This window comes from Lissotriton vulgaris, chromosome 2_1 (assembly GCF_964263255.1).
Source record: "Lissotriton vulgaris chromosome 2_1, aLisVul1.2, whole genome shotgun sequence".
Classification (NCBI taxonomy): domain Eukaryota; kingdom Metazoa; phylum Chordata; class Amphibia; order Caudata; family Salamandridae; genus Lissotriton; species Lissotriton vulgaris.
Genome location: NC_141687.1, coordinates 1,288,218,312 through 1,288,239,063, shown reverse-complemented (window position 1 = coordinate 1,288,239,063; position 20,752 = coordinate 1,288,218,312). Strand labels below are relative to the sequence as shown.

The window sequence follows — 20,752 nt, the reverse complement described above, 5'->3', positions numbered from 1 at the left end:
TTCATAGTATTCTCTCTTGTTGTTGCCTGTTGCCTTGCACCAACACACCCATCCCAATCTTACCTGCACCAGCCGTCACTGGGTGACAAACTCAGGGATCGCCGCGGGCGGCAAACGCTCTTTCAACGCCACTGAGCTTGGCAGATATCCTGTGATGTCTGAACTCTGGAATTTCGATTGTTTCTGTAAGATTAAGAAACAGCATATCTGCTATCTCAGTATTTCATACCGCCGTCTATCCATGCACAACCTAGATTATAAAATGCTCAGTACACTTCTGGCGAACAGAGTATCTGGAAAACTTCATATCAAGTAATGCAATTTTCTATAGCGCAAACATTACCCGAAGGTGTCAGAGCGCTTTACAAAAGAACCAGTTGCGATAAATAAGGATTTAGGATTATATGAGTTACATAAAAGATACAAACAGGAAAAAAAATTGCAAATGTACAAGTTGTAAAGTCACACAGGGAAGAGATACAAATAGAAAAAATTGCGAATGTACAAGTTGTAAAGTCACTCAAGGAAGAGATACAAATGGATAAACTCTAAGGTTCACATAGGAATGGTAGCGAGTACAAGGGTCTACTACATATAGTAGTGGTTAGAGTTATCTCTATGTACATATATATACAAATAGTAGATTTTCTCAGGATTCCATTTTACCAGAAGTTTGGCTTGGACAGGTATATATATATATCACATATTTACAGAGTGAAAAGAGAAATAAAAAAATAAATAAAACAAAATTAAAATAAAAAGGGGTAGAGAGCGGTATGTGGGGGAGAAGAGTTGGAGGCTGAGATTGGTGAGAGGAGAGAGGGGGACCTGAGGGGGAGAAAGAGATAAGGCAGTCCAGCGTAAGTGAAATGTCTGAAGGTCAGCAGGATGGAATCCAAGGGACCAAAGGAAAGGACAAGAATCATCAAAAACGCGGGCCCGGGTCATGGGCAAAGATGAAAACCATCGCAACATGGCAAGAGGCACCCAGGGCAAGAGCGACAACAGGAGAGGGTCCCAAAATGGCGGGGCGCACACGAGTTCCAGTCCAAAAGTTACGAGGGCCAAGTCCAAAGAAAACCAGGGAGCCGACCCAACGGAGGAAGAACAAGAGGGGAAAAGGAGAATGTTTCCCATGTAGAAGCACAATACCAAATAATAGAGGATCATTTAATTTACCTCATGACTCACAGAGGTCAGTAACCTCTTCAGCTGTGGCTTCCATTAACATAGAGAAAGCACCTTACACTGTGATAACTTATTTATAGTGTTGACCAAATGGAATTTGGTGAACAAAAACCACAAAGCAATAGACTCCTCTGTTCTTTCTCCACTGCGTGTTAGAAGTGAACATAATAGCTCTGATTCCTGGATAGTACAGTCATACCTGACAAGGATGCCCTTCGTCACCCCACCTGCTCAATTTAGAGATGGAACCTCTAACTGTATGGTTTCATGAATAGGGACTCTCTAGGCATATTTGTTGCAGGACACATACATGCTCTCTTACTATATGAAAGTGACACGCTGATTCACCCTAAAGATGCATCATCTATGTCAAACTCAAGTAATATCAGAATATGATTATTTCGGTTTATTATCCATGTTACTGGTAAACACAAGCAAATCCTGCCAGTTATCACTTCAGTCACAGCCTCCCTAAACTCTAAAGCTATCCAGATGCTTCCTCTTTCATGGGAGACTTCCACTATTAGACGTTTAGGTATTCAGATATACTATATTTGTGTACGGTTACAGATGGGAATATAACAAAGGCATTGGCAGCAACAAAATCTGTCTTTTTGTGGAAGAAATTGCCTTTCTTTGCACTAGACAGAGCAGCACTCTGTAAGATGGTAGCCCAACCCGGTTGTATATATTAATACACCAATATCCCTGAAATAATGCTGAAACAAATACTTAAAACCCTGACTCCAATATTGTTAAACTTGATATGGGCAGGAACCCGGCAGGGGTGTCCTTAGGCATGTGCAAGCTGTGCACCTGCACAGGGCCGCCAAACCCCAGGGGCCGCCATGCCAATATATAGCCTTAATATAATAATCCTCTGAGGATGGATACATATTTGAGTGGCGGCCCCTGGCAGGGATTTGGCGCCTCCGGCTCTGTTCTACTTCCAAACACCCTGACCCCCCCACTTCACTGGCCTCCGCGCCGGTGTTCCTCCCGGGCCCCCTACCTACGCTCCCTGCCCAGGGCCGCCATGAGCCTAGAACCGCCCTGAACCAGGCACAGGGTTGCGCTATGGAAGCTACAACTTCCGACAACTGATGGTGGACTCAAAGCCCAAGATCATGAACTTTACTACTTAGCATTGTAATTACAGTGGTTTCTTGGTGGCTTGGAGACTTGCTACAGAAGGGACAAAATATCAAAAACAAGCTCTGTCAGGCACATCCCATCAGTTATGATTTGTATCTTGCACACTTCATGCCACATAAACTATGCAAGTTCTATCCTAAAGTTTTGGATCCATGTCCAAGATCAAACCCCACTGAGGCCAACTTTATGCATGTGTGGGGAAAGCGATTCTATTCTGCTCCAATATGGGCCAACAGGGGCCTGAACTACATATCCCGGGAGGATCACTGAAATAATATAGACTGCCAAAATATCGACCTGCAAAAATATCGTTGCCAAAATATCGACAGACAAAATATCGACTTTCTATCTACAAACAGGTAAGTACAAAAATATCGAGTACAAAATATCGTTAACAATAATATAGATGTAAAAAATATCGACTTTATTAAAAACAGTGTTAAATTAAATTAATATTAAATTTAAATGACTAAAATATACTTAAAAATACTTAAATTAAATTATAATAATTAAATAATAAATGAAAATAATAAAAAAAAAATTTACAATCTTATTTGTTGACCCTGAACCCTAAAATATACCCCTTTACCCAAAAACCCAAAACTGACCCTGAACCCTAAAAATACCCCTTTACCCAAAAACTAAAAACTGACCCTGAACCCTAAAAATGCCCCTTTACCCAAAAACTGAAAACTGACCCTGAACCCTAAAAATGCCCCTTTACCCAAAAACTGAAAACTGACCCTGAACCCTAAAAATGCCCCTTTACCCAAAAACTGAAAACTGACCCTGAACCCTAAAAATGCCCCTTTACCCAAAAACTGAAAACTGACCCTGAACCCTAAAAATGCCCCTTTACCCTAAAAACTGAAAACTGACCCTGAACCCTAAAAATGCCCCTTTACCCAAAAACTGAAAACTGACCCTGAACCCTAAAAATGCCCCTTTACCCAAAAACTGAAAACTGACCCTGAACCCTAAAAATGCCCCTTTACCCAAAAACTAAAAACTGACCCTGAACCCTAAAAATACTCCTTTACCCAAAATGTATCAATATTATTTAATTACCAATTAATTAATAATTAACAATAACAATAAAGTAAATATATTAGCACATTAGCTGTAATTATTTTAATAATTAATATTATTTTTTCCCAATTAATTACTTAACAATAACACAAAATTATATATATTAAAATGTACTCTAATTAATGTAATTAACTAATTACAATTAATCAATTACCAATTAATTACTAATTCAAAATATGTACAAAATTATATTAATTAATTAACTAATTATTATTAATTATCAATTAATTATTAATTATAAATATTTACAAACATATATTAATTAATTAATTATTATTAAATTACTTCCCACCCTATTCCCCTATAAACCCACAACCCGCTACAGAATTACATAACGCAATTATTAAAAAAACAAATTCCATTTAATAAAATATTTTATAACATTAATACACACTTTTCACACATATTATTACATAAAAATACACTATAAAATATTATATATTATTAAAAATTCGATATTTTTGCTATCTATATTTTAAACAGTCGATATTACTTCACTTACCTGAAAAACGATATTTTTGTAGTCGATATTATGTCCAGTCGATATTTTGTCCAGTCTATATTTAAAACTCGATATTATGTCCAGTCGATATTTTGGAGTCGATATTTTGTCTGTTCACCATCCCGGGAGACTCCGCTGCCAGGAGATGGGGAGATCTTTGTGCATAAAAGACGCCCTTGTTTCACGCAGCACTCAGCGCTATTCTATTCTGCTCCAATGGCAGCCAGCTGGGGCCTGATACTGTGTCTCATTTTGCTGGCCCAGTGGAAAACAGATTTGCAGCATTAGCCAATTGCGATGCCTGCCATTAACTGTTAAGCTCGACCATCCCTTCTTATTTAAACAATAGCATAATTGCTCGGGATATACGTCAGAGGATTGATACCTGAAGGATGGCCTTGCTTCTGATTGGCTCAACACTTTTGGTATCTGATGCCGCTGGACTGATGTCAGGACCTGGTGCCGTGGGTCTCCGCCAGCAAGAGGGGCACTGGCAGTTTGGGCTTTGATTGCATATTTAAATTTGCATTCTGGCTGGTTACACCTTATAAACGTCTTTGACATTATTTATTGTCAGTAAACATGGGCTTTACAGACCTTCTGCACGCTTGTTTTTGAGCTCTTAGTTTGTCCATAAACCATGGCTCAGAAGGACTTTTCCTCCTGGAGAGGCAGCTCTTCGTAGGGGCTACAATGTCTACTGCTGATCCATGTAGATAACCTATGAACAGCAGAGTTGGTATCCGTCAAGAGGTCTGGCTTAGTACTAAGTAATAACGCTTGTAGGGTAGGAGGGTTGATATTGGCCCAGTCTTGGTGGGTGACTAGAACAGGTGTGTTTGTGGACCTTGGGGGGTGCTGATCTGTGCTTAGGGTGAACATTATGGCCTGACCAGGGGACCGGAATTACTTCCACGACTTTGAGTGTAGGATTTGAAGTAAAGATCCCATCTAGGGAGTGTACGGCGACATGAGTATCGTGCATGATGATCCATGCCAGAGAAAAACTAGCCATTGAGTCTACTAGTGAGGGAGTGTCACGGCCTGCTGATTTTTATAAATGATAGTTAAAATCTCCTAATATAGTGTAATCGGATGCATCTAGACTGGCTTCGAGGAAGGGGCTGATAATATATTCAAAAGAGGGGTCTGTGCCTTCGGACGCCTGTATAGAAGAAGGCTTTTTAGTGTGTAATTATTACAGAGTAAGATCTGAAAGGATAACATTTCACAGTCTTGGAAGCTTCCATCTGAGGCTCCAGCCACTTGTATATTTTCTTTGAAGATAATAAATGGGTAGACCAACCCCTGCTTGACTGCTCTATCTGCTCTGATGATACTATATCCTGCTGGCAGCAACCAATGATGTAACCGCACAAAGGATTACAACTTCAACCTCATATGTCACCTTAGAAGGAACCACAGAAGCAACAACAGTTGTCTTGACACAAGTACTACAGTGCAGTATACAAAAATGTGATGAATGGAATGCTTGACTTAATCTCAGCCATCTGGGCTGTATCCCAGTCCACCATTGTGTTGCGCACCATTAACCCGTTGGACGCTCATGACAAACTCAGCTCGTCATGAGCCACGGTGGCCGTGTGCTCATGACGAGCTGAGCTCGTCATAACGGTCAGAACACTTGCACGTGGGGCTAATTCCCCCGCTGTGCTGAACGTTCTGAAGAAACGGGTGTGGCCGTGACGAGCTCAGCTCGTCATGAGCACAAGGCCACCATGGCTCATGACGAGTTGAGCTCGTCACAAGCACCGGGACGCTGTGCGCGCCCCCCCCCCACCCCCAGCACAGCGGGGGAATTACCCCTGCGGCTAACGGGTTAAATCTCATTTTGGACCCAGCCACAAGCAAATCAGTCTTGACCCTGCTCCAATGTGAACATTCCAGCCCAAACTGTCAGGTCTTTCCTGAACCAGAAAGCTAGAAACCCATTACCGGTTTTGCCCTAGTTAGGGCTCATCATCCAAGTATAGCTAGGTTCCAGTGACAAAGTGTGCACAGGACCAATGTCTGGCCATACCCTTTGAACTTATGGGGACACACTATAGTATGCAAAACATTGATGGATTGAATGCATGAATCAATCTTAGCCACCTGTAATTAGTCAAGGTGCATACCAGTTAATCGCTATTTTGCTCACCATGCCACCCCGGTTTGGACCCAGCCACTTGCAAATCAGTTTTGACCCTGCTCCAGTGGGAACAATTCAGCCTGCATTGCCAGGCCAGGTCCTCCCTTGACCGGAACACAAGCAATCCAGGGCCAGTTTCGTCCTGCTTGGAGTCATACTGTTGTGTTAATATTAATTTCATCCACACCAGGATGATAAAAAGTTAGAGCTGTAATCCTCTTTATTGGTTCATGACTGAACATTTGGGTGTTGATTTGAATTGCTTTCTTCGGAGACCAGTGCTGTGCTTCTTCTGGGGCCTGGAAGTCTACAGCAGAGGGAGCTGAAGGGGGAAGAGGGGATGGTCCGCAAATAGAGAAAGAATTCTAATTTGTCAAATAAAGATGCAAGCTCTTTCCTTCACCCTGCACTGTGACCCATGAATGAATGAATGAATGAATGAATGAATGAATGAATGAATGAATGAATGAATGAAAATAGATTTTTATTGCGCAGAACTTTGCCCAGGGGCATCAAGGCACATAGAATGGATGAGCTGGAGACGATGCACAAAACGGAAGAGGGGACTACTGGTAAGCTTTAGTAAAGAGCCAGGTCTTTAAGGCTTTGTGAAATTGATCAGGTGATGCGAGGCCCTTGAGCTTATCCGGGAGGAGGTTCCAGAGCTTCGGGGCAAGAGCAGAGAAGGCCTTCCCTCCCCATCTGGCCTTCTTCGTCCGGGGAGTGGACAGGAGGTTCCTGTTGGCAGAGCGCAGGACCCTACCAGGGGTATAGAAAGATACAAGGGACCTAATGTCCTCTGCACCGGATTCATGAAGGGCACCGTGAATCAGACATAAAACCTTGAAATCTATCCTGGACAACACCGGGAGCCAATGGAGATGTTTTCTTATGGCCGAACCGGAAGAGCGTCTAGGGGCATTGATAACAAACCTGGCAGCAGCAATCTGCACAACTTGCAGGCGTTGAATCAGACTCTTGTTCATGCCCAAATAGAAGGCATTACAATAGTCTAGGCGTGAGGAGATAAGGGCCACCGCAAGTTGTTTCCTGGAGTCCAAGGAAAGATAGTCTGAAAGTTTACGGAGGATCCTTAGCACCCCGCAGCAGGTGGAGACAGTTCTATTTACTTGTCTATCAAGGGAAAGTGTGGTGTCAAGTATAACTCCTAGATTGCGCGCTGCAAGAGTGGGCGTGGGACATACTCCGAGGGCAGAAGGCCACCAGTCAGCCGACCAGATCTCGTGTTTGCCTCCGAAGACCAGAACCTCCGTCTTTTCCCCATTCAGTTTAAAAAAAATTTGGTCATCCAACCTACTACAGCTTCCATACAGTTCTTGAAATTGGATGCCTCGGTCTCCACAGATTGATTGAGGGAGACCATAATCTGGGTGTCGTCGGCATACGACAGTACTTCCAAGCCAAATGATCTTACAAGCCTGGCAAGGGGGGTCACGTAAATGTTAAAAAGGGTGGGGCTCAAGGAAGAGCCCTGCGGGACCCCACATTGCACAGGCTTGGCTGGGGAGAGTAAGTCACCCAGTTTAACCCTCTGCATGCGTTGGTTGAGGAACGAGGCCAAGAGGCTCAGAGCAGAACCTTCCACTCCCATCTCGCTAAGGCGGGCAATCAGACTGGCAGGGGACAGGGTGTCGAATGCAGTTGTAAGGTCGAGCAGGATCAGAAGGGTAGTCTGACCACTGTCGACCTTAGTGCGGATGTTGTTTACCACCACTGTGAGAGCTGACTCAGTGCTGTGCGCCTTCCGGAAGCCATGCTGAGAAGAATCTAGCAGGCAGGATGTATCCAGGAAGGCACTGAGGTGAGAGTTGAGGTGGGCCTCTAATAGCTTGGCGGGGGCAGGTAGTAGAGATATCGGACGGAGGTTCTTTAAGATGGTAGGGTCTAGGGAGGCTTTTTTGAGTAGTGGTTTGACAGTGGCCATTTTCCAGGATGCAGGGAAAACGCCCTTGGAGATGGCTTGGTTCATGATGTCAAGAAGAGGGGGCAGGAGAACCTCTTTGCACTCCTTCAGGATTTTTAAGGGACGGGGTCAAGGGGAGAGCCAGACTTTAGTTTATCAAGGAGTTGGTAGAGAAGTTCCAGGGTGAGAGGGGGAAAACTTGTCATACTATTGCGAGGTAAGGCAATCGAGTCTTGAGGGGAGGGAGTTATCGGAAGGAGAGCAGTATTGATGTTAAGATTGCTGTCTTCTAGAGCTGTGTATATATCCTTGATTTTAGTGTGGAAAAATGTGGAAATCTGGTTACACAGCTCTTGGGAATGTACAATAGGGTCAGGGAGGGGGACCATGGATAGATTATCCACGATTTTAAATAGCTCTCTAGGAGACCTGAGAGTGGTGGTAAGATTGGAGAAGTAGGACATGTTTTCGGTTAGAACTGCGGCCTTGTAACTTTTGAGCATGTCCTTATGTTTAGTTCTTTCCTGAGGATCTAGATGGGACCTCCAGAGCCTTTCTTGCTTCCTACAGTCCTGTCTAGACAGTCTGAGGGCATCGGTGTACCAGGGGGCCGAGGGGCGCTTTCTGGCAGAGTAGTAAGATTTAACCGGAGCCAGAGTGTCGATGGCCTTTGCAATGGAATTGGAAAGTTCAAGGGAGGCCGTATCAATATCTGACTTAGATGAGATGTTAAGGCTGGCGATAAACGGGGCTAGGGTTTCATTATTGAGGCCCTTGTAGTTCCTTTTGGAGACCTGATGACAGGTGGGCCTATCGGAAAAGGTTAAGGAGCAGGGGGTGAACTCAAGAGGGACTGCCATGTGGTCAGTCCAGGATAGAGGGAAGGGAGGGCCTATGAGTAGCCTGGAGTCATTCGTAAATACTCCATCCAAGGTATGCCCTGCGGAGTGAGTGGAGCCCCTTACTTTCTGCATAAAGCCATAGGATGCCAGAGAGTCGAGCAGGAGGGTGGTTTCCGCAGAATTAAGGTTTTCTAGGTGGAAAGTAAAATCACCTAGAATAGTAAAGTTAATTTTATCAATATAAGGCTCCATTAATTCCAGGAGATCACAAGTAAAGGTAGCTCTGGGACCAGGTGGTCAATAAAGAAGGATGCCGGTAAAGGAGGTTGAGGAGGTGAATTTTAGCATAAAGTGCAGAGCCTGAAAAGAGTCCTGCGGGGAGGAGAGGGGCTCAATCCTGCAGATTGTAGAGCATTCATGTAAGATGGCAATACCTCCCCCTTTCCGCCTTTCCGCCTTTCTCTGTCCAATCTCGCAAGGGCGTAGCCATCAGGGACGGCATTTACTAGTTCAGGCCCGAGGAGTCAGTGGCCCAGGTTTCGGTTATAAAGACCCATGAGGGCCTTCTTTCCGAAACAAAATCATTAAAAGTGATGTTATTTTTTACCAGTGATCGGGCGTTAATAAGAAAACCAGATTCCTTATGCAGAGGCAGGGATGATTTTGGAGCATTTTTAACGAGGCGCACAGGCGGAATGTGATTGGTTGGTCCTTCGGTGGAACAGCAGTTGAGAGCGTTGCATAGTATTGGGGGGGTGGACCTGTGATGGCAGGGCTTCCAGGGGGGGTTCTAGGGATAGGAGAGTATCCTGAGAGTAGAAATTAATATCTATGTCAGGAGTAGTTTTTCCAGAGTCCTTACCGGCCCCCGGCACCTCCTTGGTGCGGACGGGTGCAGACGGGCTGGACTCAGGCATGACTCCGGCGCTGATACGGCGCGTCCACTTAACGCGTCCGCTGCGCGGAGACATAACCATCTCTTTAAGTAAGGAGGACTAGACCGCTAAAGGTCCTGGTGCCTCCACATGTGACTTCTCTGCTTCCACTTTCTGTAGTCTCAGGCGATAGAGTCACAGGGCCCAAATAAACCTGAGTAAGAACAAACTCTGAACTACCAGAGAGCCGCACAGAAGTGAGTAGATTTATTTACCGCAGTGGCATCCTACTTATTTGCTTTCTTGCCCAGACTTGTTTTTATTCCCCATGTGCCTGTACTTGCTTTCTTGCCCAGACTTGTTTTTATTCCCCTGTGCCTGTACTTGTTTTCTTGCCCAGACTAGTTTTTATTCCCCTGTGCCTGTCTGTTTTTGCTGTCTTGCTGTGAGAAGTTGGCCTGATATATGATGTTTCCAATTCTGGAACCACCTTATATCAGTCCAAACAATCCCTTATGGTGACTGGTTGTAAGTCAACCTTATAGACAAGCTATCTTAATGGTAGCGTAGACTAGGCAGCCTTAAAGGCTAAACTCAAGAGGTCGTGTTAAGCGAGCTGTTTTACCAATCACAATCCTGTAATATCAAATGAAAGGACACCACACAAGTATATATTATAAAAATATATGTGTTTATTTCTAAAATAATCCCCAGTACTGTTTATGAGCAAAGGGGCACACACGTTAAATCAAAAGCACAGTATAACATACAAAGTTGCACAATTATGGATGAGGGCGGGTGGCCACTCAAACCATATATTAAGAAAGTGGTATAAGAGATACCAATCGAACAGTGGTTAGGCCTACGGCCTAGGGAATCGCTGGGAGCAGTCGGGACAAGCAATGCTGAAGTCGGGAAAAGCTCGCGGGATTCGGGTGCTGAGTTGAAAGTACACGCATGCACCAATGTAAAGTCAAAGGTGCGAAAAAGTTACACAAATAGAGTTTAAGGATACTTCAGCTGAACCTAGATGGACAAAACTTTAGACACAGACCCTAGAGGTGTGTACCAGTGTGGGAACACCGGCGTTGCAATGTTACCTCACCCACAGGAAGCGGGTGCATAGGGTCGAAGTGGCGTCGGGTTTCGTCACGCAGGTTCTTGGTGCTTGAAGCTGAAGATGCTGCAGGCGATGTGAAGGAGAAGTGTCCGGTGTGATCCAAGGGTGGATTAGAGTAGAAAAGTACCTGAAAGCAGAGGGGACAGAGTCTGGGTCACTCAGCAGTGACCAGGGTGGAACCAGGACGGAACCAGGCAATGTTGGGCGCAATCAGGTGGTTGTTGAGGAGCTTCTCTCCACTGCCACGTGGGCTCTGGGGCATCTGGGACATCCAGGAGCAGGTCACGCGCTGTCCCACGCAGGCTCTCACCGTCGGCACTGTCGGCTTCAAGATCGGAGTCAACAACACTTGGCAAGAGCAATCCGCACAGGACTGGAAGATTGCTTCTCACTCGGACCAGGAGGGTCAGATCGGGGGCTCCTTATCAGAGGAGCTGGTGCAAGTCTGGAGCAACCAGAATCGCAAGTCGGTTTTAGGTTTTCGTTGGCACAGGGGCCACAAGCCAGCTGGCAAGTGACCGGGCCAATGCGTCAAGCCAAAGAAAGCAGAAGGGCCCCACGCAGCACTCGTCAAGTGTAAAGGGGTGAGCTTCGGTGCAAGAGTGGCTCAGGGTAGGGGCTTCTCAAACCCCGGTGTACAGCTTCGAGGGTCACTCGTGGGCTGCACAGTCAGTGTCTCGTGGTCTTTTCAAGATGGCGTGCCCCACGCTTCCGGTCGCCTCCACGGATCTCAGTTCTGCAGGGACTGTGGATCGGGCTGTAAGAAGGCTGGCATGCTTGATCTCGTCGATCTCTGTCGCTCGAGTTCCGGCGGGAACTGCAACAAAGCAGACATTGAGGTGCTGGATGGTGCCTGTTTGCACAGGGTGGTCACTCCTTGACCACAAGGGAGATTCTTCAGTCTTCTACGTTGAGTAGGATGTCGAAGGGTCCAGAGTTTTTTTTCTTATGTTTCATCAGGATAATCTGAGTGCGTTGGCACTGCTTCCATTCTTATACTAATCTAGGGGGCTGGATTACCTGCTAGGTCCCCTCCGATGGGTGGGACCCAGGAAGGGGGTGGATACACCCCTTTCCTTTGATCCAGGCCTCGCTGGGACAGGGGCTGGTGTGCCCCAGAACCGGGTTGGCCGGATTATGCAAGGGGCAGACTTGTGCGCCCCAGGCAGTGTCTGGTTTCTTTCAAACCTCCCTGCTACAATCCACTAACTCCTGTCTGGGGTGGTGTAACACCGCCCTGTGACAGGTAAGCCTTTGTCCAGGTCTCCTCTGCAGAGTTTTGGTCAGCAGCAGGAGGTCAGACTCGTGTCTGTGGCAGAAGCATCCATTTTGTGGATCTGAGGCTCTTTTAAAAATCAACCGCGTTTCAGTAAAGTACCATGTCTTCTCCCTCTAGAGGGGTGGAATGCTATCCCCGTCAACAGAACTGTCGAGGGGATAGTATTCCAAATCATATGACACCTTACACGACATGTTTTATAAAGCCAAACCAAAGTCGCTATATATTCGCGAGGATTATAAGGCACTTAATAGTATATGGTATGGCATTATCCCAGATCAGCTTAGGGAGTTGTTCCCGACAGCTGCAGACAGGCTCAGCTCATGCCAGAGCTCCATCTCACATTAAACCACGCACTCTGCCTCCAGGATTGATAAGGCCTTCCATAGGAGTGGCTCACAGGTTTATATGTGTCCAGATATAGCTTTAGATATAGGTATACTATAACTAAGCAAGGGGTGATTACACCCACTTGCCCCAGCTGAGTGATCAGCCAGTTGTGTCAATTTAAGTACCATCCAGGGGTGGCAAAAGCTATGCTTCAGCCCCTGGTAGGCCTTGGTGGCACCTATGCCCTGAGCACCTATAGTGCATGGTACAGGGGCTGACAAGGAGTCCATTTCCAATTGGGTTATGTACCTATAGTACATGTCTGTGAATTTAGAGAGAGAACAGCAGGCTGGGGGTCTGATTAGCAGGCCCACAGCCTCAGTAAGTCGAAAACCAGTGAAGCAAAAAGCAAAAATTTGGGGTGACCATAGGATAGCAGACTCAACTCTCCTACACTTGCCCAGACTTGTTTTTATTCCCCTGTGCCTGTACCGGCTTCCGTGCCCAGACTTATTTTTATTCCTCTGTGCCTGTACTTGTTTTCTTGCCTAAACTTGTTTTTCCTGCCTGTGCCCAGTTCTCCTGTGGCCCCGCCCGTTTTTCCGGCCACTGCATCCCTGTGCCCCCGCCCCCCTGCAATCCCATTCGCCGCCCACTGCCACCTCCCAGCTGCTCCTTCGTCCCACATCCCCTCATATGGAGGCCGCACAGCGGGCGCTACGCTGGCCCTAGACCCCGTGACTGCCACAACGCCCGACACCTCTACGATGCCAGAACCCTCCATGCACTCAACATCGGGCAATCAGACACCTGCTTCCTGGCCGCATCCACAGAGCTTTCACCTGCCGGAACTTCAGCTTCACAAGCATCCGCCCCACCTTGCTGCCGACCAGGAAAGTACCCAACCACCTCAGATGCATCCTCCTCAACACCCGCTCCGCCCGCAAACACGCCGTTGAACTCTGGCACCTACACGACTCAACCTCCCCAGACGTCGCCTTCCTGACGGAGACCTGGCTGAACCCCGCTTCAGCACCCGACATAGCCATAGCCATCCCAGAAGACTACAAGATCACCCGCAGGGACCGCACCAACGGAGCAGGAGGAGGAATCGCCATCGTCCACAGGAACAGAGTCTCGACCAACACCGACGACACCCTCAGCACCACCGAACACCTGCACTTCCAGTTCCACACCGACCCCAATACCACTCTCAGAGGAACCCTCATATACAGACCCCCGGACCCCGACCACAGTTCAGCGACTCCTTCGCCGACTTTGTCAGCACACACGCCCCCGCCTCATATGGACTACATCCTCCTCGGGGACCTGAACTTCCACCTCGAGAACAACAACGACACTAACTCCACCACCCTGATTTACAACCGAGCCAACCTCGGACTCAGACAACTCGTCACAACACCCACCCACTCCACCATTCACACGCTTGACCCCATCTTCTCCGCAAGCCCCCACGTCTCCTTTAACCACACCACCGAACTCCACTGGACCGACCATCGCTGCATCCACTTCACCTTCAAGAAAACCACCACGCACCACCGCACCCAACAGATGCCTCACCGCTGCTGGTGCAAAGTCACCGAAGAGCATCTAACCAGCACCCTCGTGCAGAGCCCATCAACCGACCTCACCAACCCCGTCACGGCCGCCCGCAAACTCAGACAGTGGATCAACGACTGCGCCAACACCCTCGCCCCAATCAAGAAACCCTCCAACAGTCACACCAACAAGAAAGCCAGCTAGTTCACTGAAGACCTCCGGGCCACCAAGCAAACCTGCCGAAAGCTGGGGAAGATCTGGCTCAGCGAACGAACACCGGACAGCCACGCAGCCCACAAGTACGCCACCCGCAGACACCATCACCTCATCAGATCTGCCAAAAGAGCCTCCTTCAAAAACCGCCTAGACAACAACGCGCACAACAACAAAGAGCTCTTCAACATCGTGAAGAAACTCTCCAACCCCAGCTCCACCACCAACGACTTCCCACCCTCGCAAGACCTGTGGGACTCGCTGGCCACCTTCTTCCACCGCAAGATCGCAGACACCCACGACAGCTTCACCGCCACGACCATCCTGACAACCACTGAGACCTCCGCCCCCACCACCACCATCTGCACCAACCGCCTGCTCTCCTGGACCAACATCAACGACGACGATACCATCAAGATCATAAACACCATCCACTCCAGATCTCCTCCAGACCCATGCCCACACCACATCTTCAACAAATCCAGCACATCCATCGCACCCCATCTTCGGAAAGTCATCAACACCTCCTTTGAGACAGCAACCTTCCCGGAGAGCTGGAAGCACGCCAAGATCAACGCCTTACTCAAGAAACCCAGGGCGGACTCCAAGGACCTCAAGAACTTCCGGCACATCTCTTTGCTCCCGTTCCCGGCAAAGGTCTTCGAGAAGACCGTCAACGCACAACTGACCAGCCACATTGAGGAGAACAACATCCTGGACCCTTCCCAGTCCGGGTTCCTCAGCAACCACAGCACCGAGTCTGCCCTCATCGCCGCCACCGACGACATCAAGTCCCTGCTGGACAATGGAGAAACAGCGGCCCTCATTCTCCTGGACCGGTCAGCCGCCTCCACAACGTGGGATCCAAGAGAAGTCCCTGGACTGGACCACCTCCTTCCTCTCCGGCAGAACACAGAGCCTCCGCCTTCCCCCTTCCGCTCCGAAGCCACCGAGATCATCTGCGGCGTACCCCAGGGCTCATCCCTCAGCCCAACTCTGTTTAACATTTACATGACACCGCTCGCCCACGTCGCCCGTCGGCACGACCCCAACATCATCTCCTAAGCCGATGACACCCAGCTGATCCTCTCTCTCACCAAGGACCCCCATACTGCCAAAACCAACCTTCACGAAGGAATGAAGGCCGTCGCTGAATGGATGAGGAACAACCGACTGAAGCTGAACTCGGACAAGACGGAGGTCTTCATCCTCGGATCCACCCCTTCGGCCTGGGACGACTCCTGGTGGCCGACCGCACTGGAACCGTTCCAACACCCACCGACCACGCACGCAAATTAGGAGTCATCCTCGATTCCACCCTCTCCATGACTAAACAGGCCAACGCCGTCTCCTCCTCCTGCTTCAACACACTCTGCATGGTCAGCAGCATCTACAAGTGGATCGCCACTGAAACGAGAAGAATGGTCACCCAGGCCCTCGTCAGAAGCAGGTTGGACTACGGAAATGCCCTCTATGCAGGAGCCTCGGCCAAACACCTGAGACGGCTCCAACGCATCCAGAATGCCTCTGCACACCTGATCCTCGACATCCCTTGCCGCTGCCACATCACACCCCACTTAAGAGACCTGCACTGGCTCCCGATCAACAAGAGGATAACCTTCAAGCTCCTCACCCATGCACACAAGTCACTCCACAACACCGGACCAACATACCTCAACAGACGACTCAGCTTCTACACCCCCACCGCCAGCTCCGCTCCGCCAACCTCGCCCTCGCCACAGTCCCCCGCTTCCGAAGAGCGACCTCCGGCGGCAGATCGTTCTCCCACCACGCCGCGAAGACCTGAAACACCCTCCCCATCCACCTACGGCAGACGCAAGACTTGCTGACCTTCAGAAAAAACCTCAAGACCTGTTTTTTCGAGCAGTAGCAGCATTCCCCACCCCAGCGCCTTGAGACCCTCACGGGTGAGTAGTGCGCTTTACAAATGATATGATTGATTGATTGATCCTATATTTTCTCTTCCTCAGCTGCAAGTTCTTCTATCTCCATCAGTCTTGCATAAAATGTAGACCGTCTAGGTATCGTGGAGTCAGCAGTCATCATTCCTCTGTCCTCTCAGTCTCTCTCTATCTCTGCAAGATAGACTCTATTGAGTTTCACCTAATGTTCTGCCTGAATTGTGTAGTGCTTCTGTTGAGGGATAGCCCATACTGGATAAATTGTCCTCCACTGAATTTGTTTGTCTTTTAGTGTCTTGGAAGTGGATCGCTCCTTAATTGATGCTTTTGCTCAGGAGGTCATATGCACATAGCAGTCAAGCAGGCACTTGTCAGTGTAAACCCAGTCTCATTTCCTTGAGAAGGATTTCTCATAGAAGGAAACGAATGACCACTTAATATCTATGTGCATATGGCCAAACACAATAGTGATGGGTAAAAAAACAAAGAACACTGAACCTGTCAGAAGAATTAAGTGAGCCCTGACAAAGATCTTTTTTATCTATATGCCGTGGACAAAACTTGAGTTGGCTAAACAAATTCTAAATCTGCATTCAGGTGTACAAATGAAGTCTGTGTTCATCTTGTACATCACAATAAGTAAATTAAACTGTATGTATGGTAGTGTTGGACAGTGGACAACAAACAAGCAAGAATACATGATTTAAGGACTATTTCAGAACAATTCTTGCCACTGTGAAACTCCTCATATTTTGATGTCAGCATGAGGTCTCTTTAGCAAGTCTTATCTGCGCACTTCAGTCAAAGTAAAAGAAACATATGTTTATCATTTAAAGGTAGGCCTGCCATTTGTGCATTTATTTGCCTGGTCTAGTGGTATTGTATGTCTCAGGGTTTTGGGGCTAATTGGTACCAAGGGGCAGACTCTTAGTGAAGACTCGTCTCTTAGGATCTGATCCCTTGGTTTGATGTCTGAAACAGACTACAGTATTTGATGGAATGTTTTGACTATATAAAGGCAATACTAATGATGGGCTGTGCTGCATACACATGCCAAAAAATTGGCAGCATCTCTCAGTAGGATACAGTGCATCTTAAGAATTTTTGAGATACTCAGCAAAACATATTTTGGGCCTAATTTTTGGTAAATCTTCCTATTTTCAGCTAATTCAAGCCAACATTATGACAAATATTATAGAATTATGCGTTACACGTTCAGAAGGTGTGGCAGTAAAAATAGGTGGAAAGTCAAGTTGCCCAATGTCTGTGAGCCAAAACAAACATTAATAAAGACCAAAGTCCTGATTTAGATCTTGGCATCCGTTGTACACTGCCACAACCATGACGGATATCCCGTCCGCCGAAATATAAGTCCCATCGGATATAATGGGATTTACATTTCAGCGGACTGGATTTCTTTAACCGTTGTGACAGAGTAACCCATTCGATAAGATCTAAATCAGGCTCAAACCACAGTAGCAACTACTTGGTGGATATAGAGTGTGCTATTATAAAATACTAAAATAAAACATAACAACAGTGCACTAGATTGCAGTTTTAATTGCCATATGTTATCACTCACATATAAATCCCGGTTCACAACCAACTTGCTGTAGTAAATATTTCAGTAATTTACCTTGATCGGAATTTCTATAGTATCAATAAGGTCAAGTATGAAGAGCAGAGTCTGTGGTGGTTCGAATAAAGGGTCTTTATTCAGTAACTCGAGTTAAGGGAGAGCTCCGTCACCTAAGGAGGATCAGAAGAATCTCTAACTTTCATCAAAAAGGACATGGTATTTATACACAGAAAAGAGGAAGGAGCTTCCCTTGAGCAAAACTCGGATAGCTGTGTTTGAAACAATACAGAAGTCAGTAAAACTCGGATAGCCGTGTCGTAATTTTAGAGAAATCATAGCCACGTTACTGTGTCAAAATCATACAGAAGTTATGACAGGAAGAAGCGTGACTGTGTCTTTAATCATGAGGAAGTCACGGCAGAAGCAGAGCATTGAGAAATAATCCTAGGCTGGTTCTTTAGATAAGAGAGAGAGAGAGAGAGAGTGAAAAAGAAGAACTGGTCGTTGACAGGATGTCTGGTGTCGTGTGTTTCAGCAAACGGGGGCTCTTCTTCTCGGAATTGGTTGTCGTGGTTTAGCAAAACGGGGCCTATTTCTCGGAATCGGCCCGATTATAGGGAAATGGTTACAAATGGGGGGGTCTTGTTCTCTGAATCGGCTTGACCATAGGAATGTACGGTTTGAGTGAGGAAGCTGTTACTCGGAATTGTCCTAACCATAAGAATGTACCTTTGAATTTTAAGAGGAAGGACAGTGCATGTGCAACTTTTGTGTGCGCGTGATCAGGTTTGCTCGTGTTCTCGTTTGCTTGTTTTCCGACATGGTGGCCTCAGGGACGTGACTGAGGGGACATAAACTATGAGAAATAATCTTTTTCCACATTCCCTCCTTGTCCCATAATATACCCTTTAAAATTCTTCTTCTTATTAGTCTACTTCTATACTCATTAGGCCGTCTACTTGTTCCTGTAACATCATTCTTTCCTTTTCTTTCTTTCTGGACTGGGTTTTGGGAATGCAGGCAGTGGTACAGAAACTACAGAGAGCTGGGCCACACTGAATACAGTGGCAACAGGTGAAGAGAATGGCTAGAGCAAGACCTAGTATCGTAAGGATCTTCCACCCCCATGAGGACAGGAGGCCCCAGAGGCATCCCGTCAGGGACCAGGCTCCGGTGTCTGCGTCTAGCTTCTTTGAAAGTACATGAAGGCGGAAAATGGCAGCATATACTGAGGGAGCATTATCTGGAATGTATATACAGCAGCTGGATCCGATCAGTTCACATACGCCACCACGGTCCGCTAATATGATATCTAGGACCATACGGTTCTGTAACGTCATGAGTCTATCGGAAGCCATCTCAGCCGTGATGTTGCTTAACGCACCAGTGGTCTCGTTTATGGCTCCCTGAACTACACGAGTTAGTTGTCTTATGTGGCAGCTATTGATCATGGGCCCCCCGAAAGGGATGATTCCTTTGAAGAAATCGGCAGCCTCTTGATCCACTGTGTCTTCAGCATCCATGACCCACCTTCGCCGTCTATTAATCACGGTCGGAGGATCACTTAGATGATAATCTGCTGGGGCGGTGTAGGTAGGGGGAGGAGAAATGCAATGTAGCATTTCCCGGACCAGCCTTGAGGTAGCCACGTACGTGCGTGAGGTCCACAAATAAAATAAGTGTTGGGGGCGGTGGTCATTGTTGGGAAGTTTAAGTCAGGTAGGGTGTACGTTTTATTACACTCACTGTCTCCCATCTTCTGACCCTTGCCCTTACCTCTTACACAAAACAGGCCCTTATGAGGCACAGCCCATCCTCCCTGCTCTGTCTGTCTCTTCTGAACTGAGAATGTTTCTCTAAGGGAGGTAGTGTCGTTAAAGAGGGAATAACTGGTGTTTTCACTATTATCTGCTCGTCCCCATGTTGCGGTGAAGTCTATCATCTTTTGAACAGCGCGCACAGTCTTTGTTTTTATCTCGTTCCAGGTACTAGTGTTCTTGGTCTTGGTTTCAGGGATGTTTCTAACAGAGGCGGAGAATATCATAGAGAGAGCATAGGTAGATCCAGCATAGCCGAAAGGGAGAGGGATAAAAGGCATACCTCCGTGTACGGAGTGTGGCATTAAGCCGCAGACCCAACAGTTGGTTTTGTTGATAACTAGTTGGTGTTGATGGAGTGTGGAGATGAATGTGTTATTGAAGAATTCTTTTCTCCTACTTTCGAGGTGCGGGGGAAGATCTACGTGTGAATGTATAGCAGTGTTGTTCAAAAGCGTAGGGGAAGAAAGTGGCAAGGCTAGATGAAGGAACCAACCTAGACAAGCCATGATGCAGAAAATAAGACTCATTATAGGGAGAAAAACTGGAACTTTGTTCTGTGATAGTTTTGCGCAGTGAGTCTTTGTCTTCATGATTTCGGCTGCTTAGTCTGAGTAAAGTATGCGCCAGTATGCGCCAGTGACCGGACACTCCCCAGCAACCGCTTCACCAAGCGTCCGTCTTGGGCTTAATTAGCCACTGGTAGGTCGAGGTCAGGCACAAAGTCTCAAGTCTGATTTGTACTCTTCTTTGGGCAAAAGTTCTGGAAGGAGTGAAATAAAGTCTGTCGTTTCAGTGTCTTTAAAGTCTGATGGTTTAGTGTCTCTGGTCTCGGGATCAGCAACAGCGTCCGTAGGAGTTGGTCCGTGGAAGGGCTTGCAGTGGCTCACATGGAGCCATTCTTTTCGTCCTTCGACTTTGACGTTGTGAGCAGCACCAGCTAGGGAGACGTCCACCTTCTTTCCAGAGGGATGGTTCGGTCAAAACTTCTGACGAGCACCCATTGGCCAGGTTGAAGGGGGTGCTCGTCGGGCGTGGTCTTGTCTGGAAAAGCTGCAGCCACCTATGAACGGCAAGAACGTAGTGCAGACATCAAAGAAGCCAAGTAATCTGTCAGTACATTTGAGTCAATATCAGTTAGCTTTTTTGGAGATGGGACACCCCAGATATTTGGAGGTCTCCCATATGTGATCTCATAGGGTGAC

The 20,752-nt window shown here is 47.1% G+C and overlaps 1 pseudogene; it reads right to left on the bottom strand.

Moving 5' to 3' along the window:
• Positions 1 to 18,656: 18,656 nt before the first annotated feature.
• LOC147732518 (uncharacterized) lies at positions 18,657 to 20,140 on the bottom strand (annotated as a pseudogene).
• Positions 20,141 to 20,752: the final 612 nt, after the last annotated feature.